The following is a 22,971-nucleotide window of genomic DNA, read 5'->3' as shown; positions in this document are numbered from 1 at the left end:
GTCCCATAACAGGGTGGAAAATATAAGTCTTTTATTCTAAAATCTGATGATTTTCATTATTAGTTGCAGGATTGGCTCTTTTAAGTCAAAGTATAGGTAGAGTATTTATCCTGGCTCTATTTGGAAAGAACATGTGATATCCCTGTAGTTGATTTTCCCATGACATGTACTCATTGTTCCCCTCACAGGAATCAATGGGGGTAACTAGTGAAATGAAAGCAGACAAATGGAATAAACATCTGATAATACCTCAGACTACTCTGCAACTCTATCATCTCAAAATTTTTTATTTGACTTAAAATTATTTATTTTCACCCTAATTTCTAACTTATTTGGTTCATGAACATAACAGGGTGGAACTTTTCTAACTAATTTACCTGTAGCTCTTTATGTGGTCAACATTTAGCTAGCTAACATTAAACCGAATAACAAACCTTTAGTGACTAAATCTAACAATATGTTTCTTAAATTCTACTGAATTAACATTTACACAATCTTTCCTAACAGGGTGGAACATAACAGGGTGGAACTTTCTCACTAATTCATCTTTAGCTCTTTATGTGGTAAACATTTAGCTTGCTAACCTTCAACAAAATAACAAACCTTTAATGACTAAATCTAACATTATGCTTTTTAAATTCTACTGAATAAACTTTTCACAATCTTTCCTAACAGCATGGAACTTTAAGCCTAACATATACAGGTTTAACATATTTAAGAAAGGAAAAGTACAGAGATGGTGACAGTTGAAGCTCACTTTGTTTTACATGGTTGAATTCACATCAGAACCAATTGATGTCACTCACTTTAAATGGTTTTTATGGAATTTTAGACTTTTCAAGGCAGAAATGAAACATCATAACAGGGTGGAAAGTTAGTACTGGGACATGTATAATAAGAAAATATCAAATGTGAAAATAGTTTCAGTAGATTAAATTGCATATTAAAATAAGGTATAGTCCAGTCAATCACCATTTTGTTTATATTTGAATAATGGCAAATATCTCAATCCATCCATCCATCCATAGACCAAAAAAATTTACAAATCTTCCATTTCAATGTCATTCCATTTGTACTTTTTCCCTAATGTTTTTTTTGCTGCATTTTTGTTTGTGTTGAGGCAAATTGTTTTCACTGTGTCAGAGGCAAAATATAATAAAAAAAGATCTTTTGGACTATGAGAAGACAGGTTGTTTATTTGGACACCGGGTGTTCGCCGTGGCTGAAACCTGCTTTACTCCCGGCCCACTGTCAGGATCCTCCTCCGTCTTCCAGGGATCACTGTGGGGGAGTGGCTCAGCAGCGTCATCTCTCGGTGATCGAGACCGCGCAGTTGCACAGCGCTGCCAACTTCTCAGTTTCAATCTTTGCTTAGCTACGTTTGTCCCTACCTCATCTTCTTCCTGATAGCCATGTTCTCTCTCTCTTCCTGATATGAATGACTGAATCGCTACATTGTCATCAGAATCCTCGCTGTCTGCTCCAGACTCAGACTGCGAGTTTCCCTCATCTTCGAGCTCAAAAAAGAGCTTTGCTGCCGGCCCCACATTCATTCTTCTCATCATTCTTTACAGAAAAAAACAAAATACAATGTCCGAAATACAAATTACGAGGTAGATTTTACTGATCGTCTGATATCACAACTATCTGTTGACGTGCCTCTCTTTTTTCTGTTCTCCGTTCCCGCGGTACATTTTTTTCTCTATTTTCGCGCTGTTACTTGCGTCACTGTCTTTCGTTTATCTGCAACAAAATGTCAACTCTTATCAGTTTAATACGTGAGCTCGAGTGATGGGATCTGTTATATTGTATTCTTTGTGTTGAGAGAGCGCTCCGTCTCACTGTGGAAAGGAGCGGGTTTTACAATTTCGCTAATTGAAACAAATATGGTTTACATATTTAAGCATAACTCCGGTTTTACTTGACCTATTAACACAATTTAAAAACTGTTGTGTAGTTTAACATGTGCACTTTAAACACCAGTAGAAAGTGAGACTGGGGGAGGCGGAGTCTTGCTGCTACGACACGCCAAATCAGACATGTAAAAAAACTCGGATACGCGTCAATTGTCTAAGAACAGTTAACCCTTTAATGACTTAATCTAACATTATGTTTTTTAAATTATACTGAATAAACATTTTTCACAGTATTTCCTAACAGGGTGGAACTTTAAGCTTAACATATACATGTTTAACATATTTAAGATAAGAAAAAGTACAGAGATGGTGACAGTTGAAGCTCGCTTTGTTTTCCATGTTTGAATTCACATCAGAACCAATTGATGTCACTTACATTAAATGGTTTTTGTGGAATTTCAGACATTTTGAAGGCAGAAATGAAACATAATAGCATTGTGGAAAGTTAGTACTGGACATGAGGCATGTTCTGTGTCTGTTCTTGATGAGGTCCATGTCAGAAAACGCTGATGCGCAGAGATAGGTTGAACTAAACAGGCTGGTAACCTTCACAGCTGCTGTTCATACACCACTGCACCATCTCTTTTACATGACTTTCATCACCAGCGTGATCTAGTTTTAAATTGTATGTTTTTGTTTTTAAGCTGTATGTTTTATTTTTTATTATGTTGTGTTTTAATGTAAAGCACTTTGTATCAGCTGTGGCTGTTTTAAAGTGATTTGTAAATAAAGTTGGTTTGGTTTGATTCCACTTAACCTACAGGGCTAAGTGGAATCAAGTTATAATGTAGCTGTCGCATTCAGTCTTCAGTTGTTTCAGTGGCTACCTGTATTAGATGTGTGCAAGTTTTCCTGCCGTGTTGCCCGTTCTGGACTGTGTTTGAGCTTCTTTTTATTAAATTATAATAAACATCATTATCACCTGGGTCTCAGTGTTCAGCCTCACCACCTAAAACCACAAATCATGTCAGTTTAAGTTTTGGGAGAATGAATGTGCATCTGAACAGCTTGATTGATACTTTATCTTGTCACTTGTGTTGAAATTAGCTACATTGTGTTTACAGCAGCGCTCCCTGCTGCAGCCCACAACATCTCATGCAGATTAGCCAATGTAGAGATAAGATACAGCTGTTTGATTAACCTAAGGAGTGAAGTGAAGTCAAGTTATAATCCAATCTTTAGAGGATCACCACAGTCGATGATAGAAAATCTGGTGCAAATTGGATGAAGCCTGGTTGATTTAGAGATGATCGTAGACATGGCTAGCATTGCTATTTGCTAATAAGGAACGTCCACATGCTTCAGCTAGCAGCCAACATACACAGAGTTCATCATCATGTCATTTTATATCAATTTGCACAGCACTGAACCCATTTGAGTGAGAGTAAAAGAAAGACTTCTGGCAGACAAAAACAGGTGTCTTCATGTTGGAGGGGGGCGTGGCTAAGGTGATGTCATCATATGACTTGTGAATGTGATCAAGGCTGGCCAATAATGAGACATGTAAAGTCTGATGAAGTTGTCACTTTTCCTGTAGAAGTTATTGCATTTTAGTATTTCATGGCACAAAGCCAAAGTTTGACATTTAGCCACGCCCACATGCTTTGATGTACGAGAATTCTTTTGATAACTTTGCATCTTCAATATCTTAAGTGTGTGCTGAGCGAGTTTGAAGTCTGTATCTCAAAGCTGTAGGAGGAGTTCGATCAGATGCGACGTCTATGAAAAACAGAAAATGGCGGCTTTGATCCAAAATGGCCGACTTCCTGTTGGGTTGGACCATGGCTCCAAGGACGTTTTTGTACATCCTTACAAGATACACATGTGTACCAAGTTTCATAATTCTAGGTTAAAGCATGGCTCGGGTCTGATGATTTAAACTCTTCTAGGGGGCGCTGTAGAGACATTAGGCCACGCCCACCAAATATTGCACTGGATTACTGTCCGGAGTTGGATAAGGATCCATCTCAGTAAGTTTGGTGCAGCTGGACTGAAAATTGTGGAATTCAGAGCCCAATGTTTGGACAAGGTGTTACAGGTTAATTCGCCATGCCACCACGCCCACCTGCTGCATCCAAAACAAACAGCGTTGGAAACCATAAGACACCAACATGTCTTCTGTTTGTGGACACAGTCTCATGTTAATTAGGTTAAAGAGGTCAGATAGGGTCCGATCACAATAAAACATGACACTTCCTGTTCTAAGGGGCGTGGCATAGGTGATCTCAAAATTTCTCGATTGGGTCTTGTAGGGCATCCAAAGGTGATCAAACACAGAAAGTTTGGTGGCTTTGTGCCTTTCTTTGTAGGAGATATAACTATTTATTTGTTTATGGTGAGTCAGTGAACTTTGACCCCTAGTATCACCCCATCAGCATGCACAAAAACTCACCATTTTGATAACTTTTAATCGGGCATGCCTTATGAACCGACTGACCAAGTTTGAAGCCGATCCATCAAAAGCCCTAGGAGGAGTTCGATCAAATGCGAAGGCTATAAACGGCCAAAATGGGGTGAAATTTGCCAATTCAATCCAAAATGGCTGACTTCCTGTTTGACATGCACTATGAGTACAATTATAAATTCTGAGTGCCTTGGGGAGTTCTACAAGTGTACCAAATTTCAAGTCTCTACAATAAAGTAACTGAATAGGAAAGGGTCTTTTGAAATTTTCTAGGGGACGCTGTTGAGCCATTTTTTGAGCGATTTTTGCGTAGACCTTAAATACGTAAAATTTCAGAGTCTCTATGGGCCCACCAATTTTGCTGAGTTTCTGAATATGTTAAAGCCCCCAAAAAGGCAATTCATTTGACAGAAGAAAAAATAAATAAATAATTAATAAAATTAAAGCTCCGCGGAGCCTCAAGCGGCCCGAGCAGCCAAGCGCCGCTCCGGCCTATAGCCACCGCGGGGATCCAGCACCGCCGCCCGCCTTCCACCGCGTACCCTTTTGCACAGTTGAGGCGCGCCTCCGCCAGGCAGTTCGCACCGATCACTTCGGCATGGTTTCCTGAGGACACACCACAAATTTGGTGCAGATCGGTCGATGTAGAGAGGAGATAATTATGATGGGATAATCTAGGGGGCGCTGTAGAGTAAAATCCAGGTCAAACGTTTCCAGTTTGGTGCCAATCGGAAGATGCGTGTGTGATTCAGAGATAATTGCATGCATATGGCGTAGGACAGCCAGTTGGCCACGCTCCCATGAGACAGAGGTCATCATCACAGTTCATCATCAGGTCATATAATTTCAGGTGGTAGAAGATTATTTCCATATGTATTACTCTGTAAAAATAAGACATACAGTAGAAAAAACAGGTGACTTCCAGTGAAAAGTGGGCGGAGCTAAGGTTGCGTCATCTGACCATGAGAATGTAATGAGGGTTGGTTAGTATTGAGACATAGGAAGTCTGAATCAGCTGTCTCCTTGTATGTGGAAGTTATGTCACTTTGATGTTTTATGGCAAATATTCAAAGTTTTGCACTTAGCCACAACTACATGCTTTGACATACAAAAATTCCTGTGATAACTTTAGACCTTTCATATCTGAACTCTCTGCTGACTGAGTTTGAAGTCTGTATCTGAAACCCCGTAGGAGGAGTTCGATCAAATATGACATCTCTGAAAAACAGCAAATAGCGGCTTTTATCCAAAATGGCAGACTTCATGTTGGGTTTGGACCATGGCTCCAAGAGGCTTTTTTGTAGGTCTTCAGAATATACACAAGTGTACCAAGTTTCATAATTCTAGGTTAAAGAATGGTTTGGGGCTGATTATTTAAAATCTTCAAGGGGGCGCTGTTGAGACATTAGGCCACGCCCACAAAAATCACACTGGATTCCAGTCGAGGGCCCACAAGGATCAAACCTAGTGAGTTTGGTGCAGCTGGGCTTTAAACTTTGGAATTCACGGCCAAACGTAAGGAGACGGCGTTAAAGGTCACTTCGCCACGCCACCACGGCCAGCTGCTGCATCCAACCAAACGGGGTTGGACACCCTGACACACCAACATGTCTTCTGTCTGTGGACAGTTTCATGTTGATTAGGTTAAAGGTTTCAGATAGTGAATGTTCGCAGTAAAACATGACACTTCCTGTTCTAAGGGGCGTGGCTTAGGTAATCTCAAAATTTCACAACTGGGTGTCGTAGGTCATCCAAAGGTGATCACACACAGAAAGTTTGGTGGCTCTGTGAGTTTTTTGTAGGAGATCTAACAGTTTTTTACTTTCTGGTGAGTCGGTGAATTTTGACCCCTGCTACGACCCCTTCAGCATGCTCGAAAACTCACGAATTTGATAACTTTGAATCGGCCATGCCTTATGAACAATCTGACCGAGTTGAAGCCGATCGATCAAAATCCCTAGGAGGAGTTCGATCAAATGCGACGTGTGTAAACGGGTAAAATCGGGGCAAAATCGGAACTTCAATCCAAAATGGCCGACTTCGTGGATACTTGCACTATGACATTAATTGTAAATTGTGAGTGTCTTGGGGAGCTCTAGAACTGTACCAAATTTCAAGTGTCTACGATAAAGTAAGTGAGTAGGAAAGGGTCTTTTGAAAGTTGCTAGGGGCGCCCTTGAGCCGCTTCTCATGCGATTTTGCAAGGACCTTAAAATACGTAAATTTCACACGGGCTCTATGCACCCGCCAAGTTTGGTGAGTTTTTGAATATGATAAAGCCCCAAAAAGCCAATTCATTTGGCACAAGAAAATAATAATAAACAGCACGATTACAATAGGCCTTCGCAGCGCTTAGCTGCTCGGGCCTAAAAAATAAACATTCGAAAAACAATAGGCCTTCGCAGCGCTTAGCTGCTCGGGCCTAATAATAAACATTCGAAAAACAATAGGCCTTCGCAGCGCTTAGCTGCTCGGGCCTAATTAAAGCTCCGCGGAGCATCGAGCGGCCCGAGCAGCCAAGCGCCGCTCGGCCTATAGCCACCGCGTGGTCCCAGCACCGCCTTCCCCCAGCCACCGCCGATGCTCTGACGGAGAAGCCGAACCCGCCCCCCTTCAATTACTCAGTGTGTCATGTTTGGCATTGCTCACGGACAATGCACAAAAATCTGTTGCAGATTGGCTGCAGCGAGTAGATCAGGGTCACCAACCTTTTTGAAACTGAGAGCTACTTCATGGCTACCGAGTCATATAAAGGGCTACCAGTTTGACACTATTCTGAAATAACAAATTTACTCAGTTTGCAAGTTATATATATATATATATATATTATATATAGTTATATATAATCAATAATGATTAATGATACTGATCCATGAGAATACTCATCCATGAGAAGACACTGATCACGTTAATGATTTCTCACAATAATTAGCAATGAAAACTAGGTGGGAAACAGATCAATATTCAGCACTTTATGTTTAACAATAAGAAATTAATAATAATGGGCAAGCACAGGATTGGATAAATTAATTATTACATGTGGGTTTTTTCACCATTGTCTCTGAATTCAGTGTTCCACCCTTTTATGAACATTTACATATGGACCACAAATAGTTAAACATTTAAATATTGAGAAATAATGACTTTTTCTTACATAGAGTGTGTCCCTTTTACTATATAATACGTTTTTTTCTTGAAATTGTAACACATCATGAAGTTACGAATAATTTATGACTGTATTGCAAAGAAAACACTGTTTTTTTTACTCATTATTACTGACAGCATTGAAAATATTGGTAATTTCAAAACCTTATATCAATATTTGCATTTATTGGACTTCAACTCCCAACATTGCTCAGAAAAATTCACAGTACTTAATGTTTCTGTAACAATATTTAATAAAAATGTGTGGAATGGAACATAACATGGTGGATTGTCCCATAACAGGGTGGAAAATATAAGTCTTTTATTCTAAAATCTGATGATTTTCATTATTAGTTGCAGGATTGGCTCTTTTAAGTCAAAGTATAGGTAGAGTATTTATCCTGGCTCTATTTGGAAAGAACATGTGATATCCCTGTAGTTGATTTTCCCATGACATGTACTCATTGTTCCCCTCACAGGAATCAATGGGGGTAACTAGTGAAATGAAAGCAGACAAATGGAATAAACATCTGATAATACCTCAGACTACTCTGCAACTCCATCATCTCAAAATTTTTATTTGACTTAAAATTATTTATTTTCACCCTAATTTCTAACTTATTTGGTTCATGAACATAACAGGGTGGAACTTTTCTAACTAATTTACCTGTAGCTCTTTATGTGGTCAACATTTAGCTAGCTAACATTAAACCGAATAACAAACCTTTAGTGACTAAATCTAACAATATGTTTCTTAAATTCTACTGAATTAACATTTACACAATCTTTCCTAACAGGGTGGAACATAACAGGGTGGAACTTTCTCACTAATTCATCTTTAGCTCTTTATGTGGTAAACATTTAGCTTGCTAACCTTCAACAAAATAACAAACCTTTAATGACTAAATCTAACATTATGCTTTTTAAATTCTACTGAATAAACTTTTCACAATCTTTCCTAACAGCATGGAACTTTAAGCCTAACATATACAGGTTTAACATATTTAAGAAAGGAAAAAGTACAGAGATGGTGACAGTTGAAGCTCACTTTGTTTTACATGGTTGAATTCACATCAGAACCAATTGATGTCACTCACTTTAAATGGTTTTTATGGAATTTTAGACTTTTCAAGGCAGAAATGAAACATCATAACAGGGTGGAAAGTTAGTACTGGGACATGTATAATAAGAAAATATCAAATGTGAAAATAGTTTCAGTAGATTAAATTGCATATTAAAATAAGGTATAGTCCAGTCAATCACCATTTTGTTTATATTTGAATAATGGCAAATATCTCAATCCATCCATCCATCCATAGACCAAAAAAATTTACAAATCTTCCATTTCAATGTCATTCCATTTGTACTTTTTCCCTAATGTTTTTTTGCTGCATTTTTGTTTGTGTTGAGGCAAATTGTTTTCACTGTGTCAGAGGCAAAATATAATAAAAAAAGATCTTTTGGACTATGAGAAGACAGGTTGTTTATTTGGACACCGGGTGTTCGCCGTGGCTGAAACCTGCTTTACTCCCGGCCCACTGTCAGGATCCTCCTCCGTCTTCCAGGGATCACTGTGGGGGAGTGGCTCAGCAGCGTCATCTCTCGGTGATCGAGACCGCGCAGTTGCACAGCGCTGCCAACTTCTCAGTTTCAATCTTTGCTTAGCTACGTTTGTCCCTACCTCATCTTCTTCCTGATAGCCATGTTCTCTCTCTCTTCCTGATATGAATGACTGAATCGCTACATTGTCATCAGAATCCTCGCTGTCTGCTCCAGACTCAGACTGCGAGTTTCCCTCATCTTCGAGCTCAAAAAAGAGCTTTGCTGCCGGCCCCACATTCATTCTTCTCATCATTCTTTACAGAAAAAAACAAAATACAATGTCCGAAATACAAATTACGAGGTAGATTTTACTGATCGTCTGATATCACAACTATCTGTTGACGTGCCTCTCTTTTTTCTGTTCTCCGTTCCCGCGGTACATTTTTTTCTCTATTTTCGCGCTGTTACTTGCGTCACTGTCTTTCGTTTATCTGCAACAAAATGTCAACTCTTATCAGTTTAATACGTGAGCTCGAGTGATGGGATCTGTTATATTGTATTCTTTGTGTTGAGAGAGCGCTCCGTCTCACTGTGGAAAGGAGCGGGTTTTACAATTTCGCTAATTGAAACAAATATGGTTTACATATTTAAGCATAACTCCGGTTTTACTTGACCTATTAACACAATTTAAAAACTGTTGTGTAGTTTAACATGTGCACTTTAAACACCAGTAGAAAGTGAGACTGGGGGAGGCGGAGTCTTGCTGCTACGACACGCCAAATCAGACATGTAAAAAAAACTCGGATACGCGTCAATTGTCTCCGAAGGGTTAACCCTTTAATGACTTAATCTAACATTATGTTTTTTAAATTATACTGAATAAACATTTTTCACAGTATTTCCTAACAGGGTGGAACTTTAAGCTTAACATATACATGTTTAACATATTTAAGATAAGAAAAAGTACAGAGATGGTGACAGTTGAAGCTCGCTTTGTTTTCCATGTTTGAATTCACATCAGAACCAATTGATGTCACTTACATTAAATGGTTTTTGTGGAATTTCAGACATTTTGAAGGCAGAAATGAAACATAATAACATTGTGGAAAGTTAGTACTGGGACATGAGGCATGTTCTGTGTTTGTTCTTGATGAAGTTCATGTCAGAAAACGCTGATTCACAGAGATAGGTTGAACTAAACAGGCTGGTAACCTTCACAGCTGCTGTTCATACACCACTGCACCATCTATTTTACATGACTTTCATCACCAGCGTGATCTAGTTTTAAATTGTATGTTTTTGTTTTTAAGCTGTATGTTTTATTTTTTTTATTATGTTGTGTTTTAATGTAAAGCACTTTGTATCAGCTGTGGTTGTTTTAAAGTGATTTGTAAATAAAGTTGGTTTGGTTTGATTCCACTTAACCTACAGGGCTAAGTGGAATCAAGTTATAATGTAGCTGTCGCATTCAGTCTTCAGTTGTTTCAGTGGCTACCTGTATTAGATGTGTGCAAGTTTTCCTGCCGTGTTGCCCGTTCTGGACTGTGTTTGAGCTTCTTTTTATTAAATTATAATAAACATCATTATCACCTGGGTCTCAGTGTTCAGCCTCACCACCTAAAACCACAAATCATGTCAGTTTAAGTTTTGGGAGAATGAATGTGCATCTGAACAGCTTGATTGATACTTTATCTTCTCACTTGTGTTGAAATTAGCTACATTGTGTTTACAGCAGCGCTCCCTGCTGCAGCCCACAACATCTCATGCAGATTAGCCAATGTAGAGATAAGATACAGCTGTTTGATTAACCTAAGGAGTGAAGTGAAGTCAAGTTATAATCCAATCTTTAGAGGATCACCACAGTCGATCATAGAAAATCTGGTGCAAATTGGATGAAGGCTGGTTGATTTAGAGATGATCGTAGACATGGCTAGCATTGCTATTTGCTAATAAGGCACGCCCACATGCTTCAGCTAGCAGCCAACATACACAGAGTTCATCATCATGTCATTTTATATCAATTTGCACAGCACTGAACCCATTTGAGTGAGAGTAAAAGAAAGACTTCTGGCAGACAAAAACAGGTGTCTTCATGTTGGAGGGGGGCGTGGCTAAGGTGATGTCATCATATGACCTTGTGAATGTGATCAAGGCTGGCCAATAATGAGACATGTAAAGTCTGATGAAGTTGTCACTTTTCCTGTAGAAGTTATTGCATTTTAGTATTTCATGGCACAAAGCCAAAGTTTGACATTTAGCCACGCCCACATGCTTTGATGTACGAGAATTCTTTTGATAACTTTGCATCTTCAATATCTTAAGTGTGTGCTGAGCGAGTTTGAAGTCTGTATCTCAAAAGCTGTAGGAGTTCGATCAGATGCGACGTCTATGAAAAACAGAAAATGGCGGCTTTGATCCAAAATGGCCGACTTCCTGTTGGGTTTGGACCATGGCTCCAAGGGACGTTTTTGTACATCCTTACAAGTTACACATGTGTACCAAGTTTCATAATTCTAGGTTAAAGCATGGCTCGGGGCTGATGATTTAAACTCTTCTAGGGGGCGCTGTAGAGACATTAGGCCACGCCCACCAAATATTGCACTGGATTACTGTCCGGAGTTGGATAAGGATCCATCTCAGTGAGTTTGGTGCAGCTGGACTCAAAATTGTGGAATACAGAGCCAAATGTATGGACACGGCGTTACAGGTATATTCGCCACGCCGCCACGCCCACCTGCTGCCTCCAAAACAAACAGCGTTGGAAACCATAAGACACCAACATGTCTTCTGTTTGTGGACACAGTCTCATGTTAATTAGGTTAAAGAGGTCAGATAGGGTCCGATCACAATAAAACATGACACTTCCTGTTCTAAGGGGCGTGGCATAGGTGATCTCAAAATTTCTCGATTGGGTCTTGTAGGGCATCCAAAGGTGATCAAACACAGAAAGTTTGGTGGCTTTGTGCCTTTCTTTGTAGGAGATATAACTATTTATTTGTTTATGGTGAGTCAGTGAACTTTGACCCCTAGTATCACCCCATCAGCATGCACAAAAACTCACCATTTTGATAACTTTTAATCGGGCATGCCTTATGAACCGACTGACCAAGTTTGAAGCCGATCCATCAAAAGCCCTAGGAGGAGTTCGATCAAATGCGAAGGCTATAAACGGCCAAAATGGGGTGAAATTTGCCAATTCAATCCAAAATGGCTGACTTCCTGTTTGACATGCACTATGAGAACAATTATAAACTCTGAGTGCCTTGGGGAGTTCTACAAGTGTACCAAATTTCAAGTCTCTACAATAAAGTAACTGAATAGGAAAGGGTCTTTTGAATTTTCTAGGGGGCGCTGTTGAGCAATTTTTTGTGCGATTTTTGCGTAGACCTTAAAATACGTAAATTTTTCAGAGTCTCTATGGGCCCACCAATTTTGCTGAGTTTCTGAATATGTTAAAGCCCCCAAAAAGGCAATTCATTTGACAGAAGAAAAAAATAAATAAATAATTAATAAAATTAAAGCTCCGCGGAGCCTCAAGCGGCCCGAGCAGCCAAGCGCCGCTCCGGCCTATAGCCACCGCGGGGATCCAGCACCGCCGCCCGCCTTCCACCGCGTACCCTTTTGCACAGTTGAGGCGCGCCTCCGCCAGGCAGTTCGCACCGATCACTTCGGCATGGTTTCCTGAGGACACACCACAAATTTGGTGCAGATCGGTCGATGTAGAGAGGAGATAATTATGATGGGATAATCTAGGGGGCGCTGTAGAGTAAAATCCAGGTCAAACGTTTCCAGTTTGGTGCCAATCGGAAGATGCGTGTGTGATTCAGAGATAATTGCATGCATATGGCGTAGGACAGCAAGTTGGCCACGCTCCCATGAGTCAGAGGTCATCATCACAGTTCATCATCAGGTCATATAATTTCAGGTGGTAGAAGATTATTTCCATATGTATTACTCTGTAAAAATAAGACATACAGTAGAAAAAACAGGTGACTTCCAGTGAAAAGTGGGCGGAGCTAAGGTTGCGTCATCTGACCATGAGAATGTAATGAGGGTTGGTTAGTATTGAGACATAGGAAGTCTGAATCAGCTGTCTCCTTGTATGTGGAAGTTATGTCACTTTGATGTTTTATGGCAAATATTCAAAGTTTTTCACTTAGCCACGCCCACATGCTTTGACATACAAAAATTCCTGTGATAACTTTAGACCTTTCATATCTGAACTCTCTGCTGACTGAGTTTGAAGTCTGTATCTGAAACCCCGTAGGAGGAGTTCGATCAAATATGACATCTCTGAAAAACAGCAAATAGCGGCTTTTATCCAAAATGGCAGACTTCATGTTGGGTTTGGACCATGGCTCCAAGAGGCTTTTTTGTAGGTCTTCAGAATATACACAAGTGTACCAAGTTTCATAATTCTAGGTTAAAGAATGGTTTGGGGCTGATTATTTAAAATCTTCAAGGGGGCGCTGTTGAGACATTAGGCCACGCCCACAAAAAATCACACTGGATTCCAGTCGAGGGGCCCACAAGGATCAAACCTAGTGAGTTTGGTGCAGCTGGGCTTTAAACTTTGGAATTCACGGCCAAACGTAAGGAGACGGCGTTAAAGGTCACTTCGCCACGCCACCACGGCCAGCTGCTGCATCCAAACCAAACGGGGTTGGACACCCTGACACACCAACATGTCTTCTGTCTGTGGACAGTTTCATGTTGATTAGGTTAAAGGTTTCAGATAGTGAATGTTCGCAGTAAAACATGACACTTCCTGTTCTAAGGGGGCGTGGCTTAGGTAATCTCAAAATTTCACAACTGGGTGTCGTAGGTCATCCAAAGGTGATCACACACAGAAAGTTTGGTGGCTCTGTGAGTTTATTTGTAGGAGATCTAACAGTTTATTACATTCTGGTGAGTCTGTGAAATTTGACCCCTGGTACGACCCCTTCAGCATGCTCGAAAACTCACGAATTTGATAACTTTGAATCGGCCATGCCTTATGAACAATCTGACCGAGTTAGAAGCCGATCAATCAAAATCCCTAGGAGGAGTTTGATCAAATGCGACGTGTGTAAACGTGTAAAATCGGGGCAAAATCGGAACTTCAATCCAAAATGGCCGACTTCGTGGGATACTTGCACTATGACATTAATTGTAAATTGTGAGTGTCTTGGGGAGCTCTACAACTGTACCAAATTTCAAGTCTCTACGATAAAGTAAGTGAATAGAAAAGGGTCTTTTGAAAGTTGCTAGGGGGCGCCCTTGAGCCGTTTCTTGTGCGATTTTTGCAAGGACCTTAAAATACGTAAATTTCACACGGTCTCTATGCACCCGCCAAGTTTGGTGAGTTTTTGAATATGATAAAGCCCCCAAAAAGCCAATTCATTTGGCACAAGAAAAATAATAATAAACAGCACGATTACAATAGGCCTTCGCAGCGCTTAGCTGCTCGGGCCTAAATAAACATTTGAAAAACAATAGGCCTTCGCAGCGCTTAGCTGCTCGGGACTAATAATAAACATTTGAAAAACAATAGGCCTTCGCAGCGCTTAGCTGCTCGGGCCTAATTACAGCACGATTACAATAGGCCTTCGCAGCGCTTAGCTGCTCGGGCCTAATTAAAGCTCCGCGGAGCGTCGAGCGGTCCTCAAAGCCAAGCGCCGCTCGGCCTATAGCCACCGCGTGGACCCAGCACTGCCTTTCCCCAGCCACTGCTGATGCACTGAAGGAGCAGCCAAACCCGCCCTCCTTGAATTACTCAGTGTGTCATGTTTGGCATTGCTCACAGACAATGCACAATAATCTGTTGCAGATTGGCAGCAGCGAGTAGATCAAGGGTCAACCTTTGGGAATCTGAGAGCTACTTCATTGGTTCCGAGTTATATAAAGGCTACCAGTTTGACACGCTCTTCTGAAATAACAAATTTACTCAGTTTGCCTTAGACATTATCAAAAATGATTAATCATACTCAACCATGAGAAGACAATGATCACGTTAATGATTTCTCACAATAATTAGCAATGAAAACAAGGTGGGAAACAGATATCAATATTCAGCACTTTATCTCTTTTAATCTCAGTGATTGGGTGAGTCTTTTTGTGGCAACATTTCGGCCTCAGAATTATTGAAAAAAAGTATTGTTTTAATTTTTGAATATTTTGTTACAACACTGACATGTTTAACAATAAGAAATTAATAATGGGCAAGCTCAGGGTTGGATAAATTAATTATTACATCTGCTTTTTTCACCGTTGTCTCTGAATGTGTTCCACCCTGTTATGAACATTTACATATGGAGCAAAAATAGTTAAACATTTAAATTGAAAAAATAATGACATTTTCTTATAGTGTGTCCCTTTTATAAAGTTTTATTCTTGAAATTGTAACACATCATGAAGTTACAAATAATTTATGACTGTATTGTAAAGAAAACACTGTTTTTTACTCATTATTACTGACAGCATTGATAATATTGGTAATTTAAAAAAACTTAGACCAATATTTTCATTTATTGGTCTTCAACTCCCAACATGGCTCAGAAAAATCCACAGTACTTAATGTTTCTGTAACAATATTTAATAAAAAAAATGTGTGGAATGGAACATAACCTGGTGGATTGTCCCATAACAGGGTGGAAAATCAAAGTATTTGATTCTAAAATCTGATGATTTTCATTATTAGTTGCAGGATTTGCTCTTTCAAGTCAAAGTATATGTAGAGTATTAGTCCTGGCTCTATTTGGCAAGAACATTTGATATCCCTGTAGTGGATTTTCCAATTACATGTACTCATTGTTCCACTCACAGGAGTCAATGGGGGTAACTAGTGAAATGAAAACAGACAAATGGCAACGACATCTGATAATACCTCAGACTACTCTGCAACTATTCCATCATCTCAAATTTTTTTATTTGACTTAAAGTTATTTATTTTCACCCTAATTTCTACCTTATTTGGTTCATGAACATAACAGGTTGGAACATTACAGGGTGGAACTTTTCTAACTAATTTACCTGTGGCTCTTTATGTGGTCAACATTTAGCTAGCTAACCTTAAACAGAATTACAAACCTTTAATGACTAAGTCTAACATGTTTTTTTTAAATTCTACTGAATAAACATTTTTCATAATCTTTCCTAACAGGGCGGAACATAACAGGGTGGAACTTTCTAACTAATCTACCTTTATGTGGTCAACATTTACCTAGCTAACCTTCAACAAAATAACAAACCTTTAATGACAAAATGTATCATTATTTTTTTTAAATTCTACTGAATAAACATTTTTCATAATCTTTCCTAACAATCTTTCCACTGTCCAACGGCGCAACAAGTAACCAAGCAGAAGGAGCATCGTGACTGTTTACATCCTCCCTCCCACTAGAATGGTTGCCACCATGATAGGACACGAAATCAATTAGCAATGAGCATGCTCTGTATTCATACATTCAACTTTTATTTATACATCGATTAAATAAATGTGTGTGTGTGTGTGTGTGTGTATATATATATATATATATATATATATATATATATATATATATATATATATATATATATATATATATATATTTATATAACTCTATAGATTTTCTATAGAGTTTAAAATTAGATTCTATAGATTCTCTTCTTTGCTACTGTTATACATTTCAGTAAAAGTTCTTCATCTGTAATTGTATTTCATAAAGATATGTGGCAAATAGTAAACAGGCCTACATGAGGCTACTCAAATTTAACTTTTAGTTTTCTGCAATGAAAGTGAAAGAAACTCCAACATCACTGCCTTTCCAGGATTTGTCCTCGCATCATTATGAATTCTACTTTGCTTCCATCTTTTCCTGCTGTTGAATCAACACTGATCTTCTCAGTGCTTCATGCTTTCTCCAAAATAGTAAAGGTTGGTTGAAACTTATTGATGTTCTTTTCTTCCTCACTTGCTAGTGTGATACATTTCAGTAAAAGTTCCTCATCTTTAAATATATTTCTTAAGAATATGTGACAGGGACCAAACAGGCCCACGTGAGGCTACTGCTCATATTTCTCTTTCAGTTTTCCCCAAAGTTTTAAGTTTTTACACTGCACCACCACACTCCACGAGTTGCTCCAACAATTGTTTTGTTACATTTAAAATTATGTACAGCTTTTGTCTCTGACTTATACGCTTTGTTTTTGATACTAATGATCCTTTCCCTCCATCTGTTATCTTACATGCTGAAGTGTGTTCACTAACAAAGTATAGTACACATGTAGTTGTTAAGGTTTCATTACTACAAACTTATAAATGATCAGTGTCAACCATCAGTCTATTAAAATATTTAGTGCAATTTCTATTTATTTAAATTTGATGTTTTGATGGGAGCACTTAGATTTCTATCGATTTGTTGAATGATGCGCTATGTTAATATATATCAAACTGAATGATCATTCAGTTTTTATATAATTTTTGCTTTCCTTTATATGTTTGTTGTACAAATTCAAATATATGCTGGCTATCGACCAACAATTCAAACAGTGAATCTTAGTTTTTTTTTCCTCAAGTAACCCCTCTCACAGAGACTTACTTACATCTTCTGACACTTGGTCCTATTTATAATAACATTGACTTGCTATTGCTACACTTTACCCAATAATAAAACATGCTCACTACACTACCAGGCTCTGAGAGTTGGTCACAATGTGGTAAATTGTCTTGTTACCTTTAAAAGTATCTACAGTTTTTGGTACTGTCTGTTCACTAATGTTCACTAACAGACAGTAACTGATAAGTAAGTTGTCATGAAAACTGGTATGAGAATGTGAGATCTGTCCAGGTGCACACAGAAAAACGTAATAAAGGCCTGAGAAATAACAGTAAATCTTGTATATTGATTTAATGATGATTAAGAGTAACAACTATAAAGTAATAATACACATGTCAAAGAAGGAATGTCTGTAATGTATAATCAAAATATAGGTTCTGTATTTTTGATCAGTTAAATGTTATAATGCATTAAGGAAATTTAGGGTTGTACTTTTGAGTTAACAGTTACACCTTGATTGTTGTATAATGATAATTGATTATTAAAGATTAGAGATAATAAGTGAGGAAGAATCATACTGAAGTAACAAGTTGATAAAGTAACATTGTTTTGTGATTATGTTTTGTGATGAATTACATATTCATTATGTTTTGTGATGAGTTACAAAGACGAAGTGATGAAAGACTTAAGAATGGAGAAACAGAATAAACTGTGTTGTGATGAGTACACGGAGCAGGACAAGGGTGCTGCATAAAAAGATGACCAGAAACAGATGGCCAGTGGAAAAAGGGAAGTACCGGAGATTTGCTGTAATGAGGCATAAGTGTGTCATAAGGGAGTTGGTGAAGGTTGGGACTTTCCACAGACAGTGGGACGGTTCTAATGTCCCGCAGCACTGCCCCGTAGACAGCCTTGGGTTGAGAGGGCATAAAAACCAGAGGATAGGGAGGAAAGAGGCTCTTTGTCCGTGGCGCATAAGAGGAGCCAACAAGAGGACGCAGGCTAAAGACCAGCAGAGGACCACATCCCGGGACCAAGGTAAGCTCAAAGACTTCACACCGCCAAGAAGGGAAGAGTTCCACCAGACTTGATCCTGGTTCCTGATCCGACAGACTCCTCTGCCTCAACACAATGCTCTCCACTCTACTGCAGCCAACTTGGAGAAGAGACGGAGGTCATTTAATGACAAAGATTCTGCACGTTAGAAGGACAACGAACAGTTCTGCTCCGCTTCTCTTCCGAAAGGGGACTTTGCTCCGGACTTTGCTCATAACTTCTGGATTGAAGGTAGTTAGAGCTAGACAAGTCCTTTCCGTCCCCAGTTTAACTAGATAATCCTCCATAAACTACCTGTAGGGTAAGACCCAAGTATTGGGGATTTTCCGGACCTGTTAGACAGAGAACTGGGCAGTAGTGGGTCAGAGGAGTTGTGAGACGTAGGCGGGTCTTACTACTGCAGAGTAACAAACAAACTGTAACTAATAAGCTTATAAATGATCAATGTGATGCATCAGTATGTGTTCAAGAAGATCATGTCAGTCAGATTTAGTAAAATATCATGATACTCAAAGGAATCAAAATTATAGTTCACAGAAAGATAATGTATCCTTTTTAGGGAGCTTCGACTGTATGAAAGGAATGATTGAAATATACTATGAAAATATTCTATTTGCAGAATCCTGATAATAAAACTTCAATTGTTAACTGAATAATTAGATTGCAATTAGACAAAAGAATTTACTTTTAATTAGTAATCATACTATGGAAATGACTAGCAAGATCTGAACAAACAAGAAACTTGACTACCTCAAGAGATTTCACCCGTAATGAACAGTTTGACTTTCTTTAGCCGACTAAATTTAATCTTACCAAATTTTTGCCATAGAGCAAACAGGTACTGAGTTAGAAGCTGGTCAGATGCCTCCAGCCATCTGCTAAAGCTAGACTCTGGCCTTCCTCACTGTAAAATAAAACATTCTGCTTAATAAAAGAGTTCAAGTGAACATCACTTAATTCTCATCAACTTGTTGATTGTACTATTCTTAAACAAGCAGCAGGAACTTTTGGATTTAAAAAAGAAAAAAAAGATGCTTTACAAGTTTATCTTTTTAAGTTGAGTTTGCAACTAGAATAAAATAAAAAGTGAACTATTTGAAAGTGGGGAGAATTTTGGGTGGTAAATGTTTAACATCTTAACATACACAGACATTACTCCATTTCTACTCAAGCAAACCAAAAGGTTTTGAACAGTACCACTATGTCAAGTAAATATATTTAGATGAGGAACTTACTATATTTACATGTAGTAAATATATTGCTGCTACTGTAAGCAGAAAGTAAAAATTTTTTTACATTGAATAATATTTTGGACAAGTTTAAGAATATTGTTTGCCAAAATCACACAATTTAACTACACTTGTCTTTTACATGTTGCAGTAATTGAATCTTTTGAGACAATTGGTTTGCATACATTTAAGTAACTATAACCTATTTTCCTGCTCCACATACTTGGCTAGCAATGTTCCATTTAGTTTCCCAGTCTGAACTTCTGGACAATGTCTTGATTCAGTCAAATCTTCAATCCTGTATCTCCTGTACTCTGATATTCTACAGAATTCATTCTGTCAAAGCTCTGCTTGCTGGTCTTCTTCATGCTTTGAATGCAGTATCTGGTTTCTCTTACTTTAAACTGCCGAACTTGCACCTGATTGGAAGGTTAACCTTTCGATTCCCTCCCAGTGAGGCGGTGCTTCACAAAGCAAGCTGTTTGTCAAACTGTTGATCTCCTTGAGAAGACATGGTGCCTGAGTTTTAGACACTAGTAGACAGCTCATCCACCTTCTTACTAAACGGCGGTCCTAAAAGTATATATCTTTAAACTATGAATAAATACGTACAATTTTATAATTATTCGATCCAGCGGTTATAGAAGTTTGATAATGCAATTCAGGGATTGTTGTTTCTTAATGTCAGTGTTTCTGCTACTGGAGTGAGATAGCGAGAAAACAAGGAATAGGGTTAGAAGAGGATTTAGAAATACAAAGATGATAGTTGTATTTCTATTTCTATTCTATTTATACTATTTATATATAGTTGTATTTCCTGGAGAAAGACTATTACTAGTTATCAGGACAGAATGAGACCCATAAAACTGTTGGGTCCATACAGTCATCTGGTAATCTCAAGACAATTTACAAAAAAGTAATTTCCAATCTACTTAACAGTGCAGCAATTTAAATGTATTAAGTCAGTAAAAAAAGTAAGTTAAGTTATCTGAGTTAAAAATGCAGATTGCTTCATGTCATTGACTTGTTATTGACTTGACTTGTTTATATGCTTCCCCCTGTTCAAATTACTTTTACCTTGTAATGTCTGATTTGATCTATATTTTCAGGGGAACCCTGTGGAACCAACATGAACATTTGCTGCCTTCTTTTTTTGTATCTTTATTAATGGACACAACTGGAGTTCCATAAAGTCTCGTAGTAAAAGTAACATTAAGACGCAATCAGAACGCCTCATGCTGAACCAATCCTACCCACAACCATCCTCCAACTTTTGCTTAACATGTCAGAGTTTTAACAAGAAATAAAAACACAGTACAACTGGTAAAATTGTTGCTTTATAAGTCACAAGTGTACATTTTATCTGTATGTTTTATGTAACACCATGTTAATAAGCTACAAGAAAGCTGGTAAATAATATCACACTGAACACAGATCCTAATCATAGATCTCTACTGGATGTGCTCCTCTCTTCTTCTGCAGCTCCTGAATTAACAGGAACAACTGATGTTTGTCCGTTCTGTAAGAAAACCCCCCAGTTTTGTTTCATTTACATTATTGTGTTTAGAGCACACAAATGATACAGTACTTAATAAATTAAAATAAAAGTTGTTCATTTACATTATATTCATTTAGCCACAAAAGGAAAGTTATTAGTTATACTCTACAATTCAGAGGGGAAAATGTTTTAGACGTGTTAATGAGATCCACATTTTTTTCAAAGTTTTGACAAACCTTAAAGTCTCTTCGTCTCCTGGAGTCGTTTCAGTGAAGTTAGCGTTCGTGGAGGGAAACTTGCTGTCGCTGTTCTGATCAGTCAGAAAGTTACTAATGTCAGAAAAATCTGCTGTCATGTCATGAGCTGGAAAAAAAATAAACAAGCATGTTTGCAAAAATAGAAGTTGCATCGTATTTTCACTTAAGAATTATAAAATAGTTTCATGATTTTGGTTATGGTTGTAGAATTTAAACTGAGGTAACACTAAACAATAAATCATTGGGTAGATAGTGTGAAAAAGGAGATATTAAAGACATAAATGGCTGAAAATGCATCCGTTGCTGAAAATAAATCAAACTCCTGTAACAGTGTAATGATTCACCTCTGAAACACTTTGAGTCATCAAGCTTTATGCTTTTCAAACCGTTGCTATTTGGTCAGTTTGAGTTCAGAAGAGCCGATGATATTTTTTACTACAGAAACATAAAATTTACTCTTAAAATTTACTCTTCCTTAAAAGATGACTAGAACGAGACTCACTGTTCTAGTCAGTGATGGCGATGAGTTCGGCCAAAAGTAAAACATTCAGGATTCCCAAAGCCTCACAGAGGCAGAGTCTCTCTTTGGAGCTGCTTGAACCTTAAGAAAAACCTGAACCTTAGCAAAATGTAATGCAGTACATCCTAGATTTATATGTAACGTTTTTCTTACCTGTGTGATTAGATGCAGTTTGTCTAACAGGCTCCATGTTGACGTAAATTTCCTCCATCGCTTCAGAGTCAGTGCTGCTTTAAACATTGACTATAAAATCCACTGCAGTCGTGGAACTGAGTGATATGTCTGGTGTTCAACATGAAAAAGTAACATATTTTAACAGTCAAATAAAGAAAGTAATGAGTGCAGTTTCAGTATTATTTTCTTAAATATCTTACACTACATAAGATTCGAGTTTTAGTGCATGCTGAAAGGGCGATACCAGGGGTCAAAGTTCACAGACTAACCTGAACATAATTAACTGTTATATCTCCTACAAAGAAACTCACAGAGCCACCAAACTTTCTGTGTGTGATCACCTTTGGATGCCCTACAAGACCCAATCATACGTTCAAGTAAAAGTTGAACGTATGAACACAGAGCATGCTCATTGCTAATTGATTTTGTCTCCTATCATGGTGGCAAACATTGCAGTGGGAGGGAGGATGAAAACAGTCACTATGCTCCTTCTGCTTGGTTACTTGTTGCGCCATTGGACAGTGGAAAGATTGTTAGGAAAGATTGTGAAAAATGTTTATTCAGTAGAATTTAAAAAACATAATGTTAGATTTAGTCATTAAAGGTTTGTTATTTTGTTGAAGGTTAGCTAGCTAAATGTTGACCACATAAAGAGCTACAGATGAATTAGTTATAAAGTTCCACCCTGTTATGTTCCACCCTGTTAGGAAAGATT

The 22,971-nt window shown here is 38.3% G+C and overlaps 1 pseudogene; it reads left to right on the top strand.

Annotated features, from left to right (window-relative positions):
* The window catches only part of LOC145554054 (uncharacterized), an 89,353-nt pseudogene extending 70,740 nt beyond the window's left edge, over positions 1 to 18,613 (top strand).
* The last annotated feature ends 4,358 nt before the right edge of the window (positions 18,614 to 22,971 follow it).

The sequence above is a fragment of the Poecilia reticulata genome, chromosome 12, assembly GCF_904066995.2.
Source record: "Poecilia reticulata chromosome 12, P_reticulata-male-v2, whole genome shotgun sequence".
In the NCBI taxonomy this organism is placed as follows: Eukaryota; Metazoa; Chordata; class Actinopteri; order Cyprinodontiformes; family Poeciliidae; genus Poecilia; species Poecilia reticulata.
This window is presented reverse-complemented; position numbering and strand designations above follow the sequence as displayed.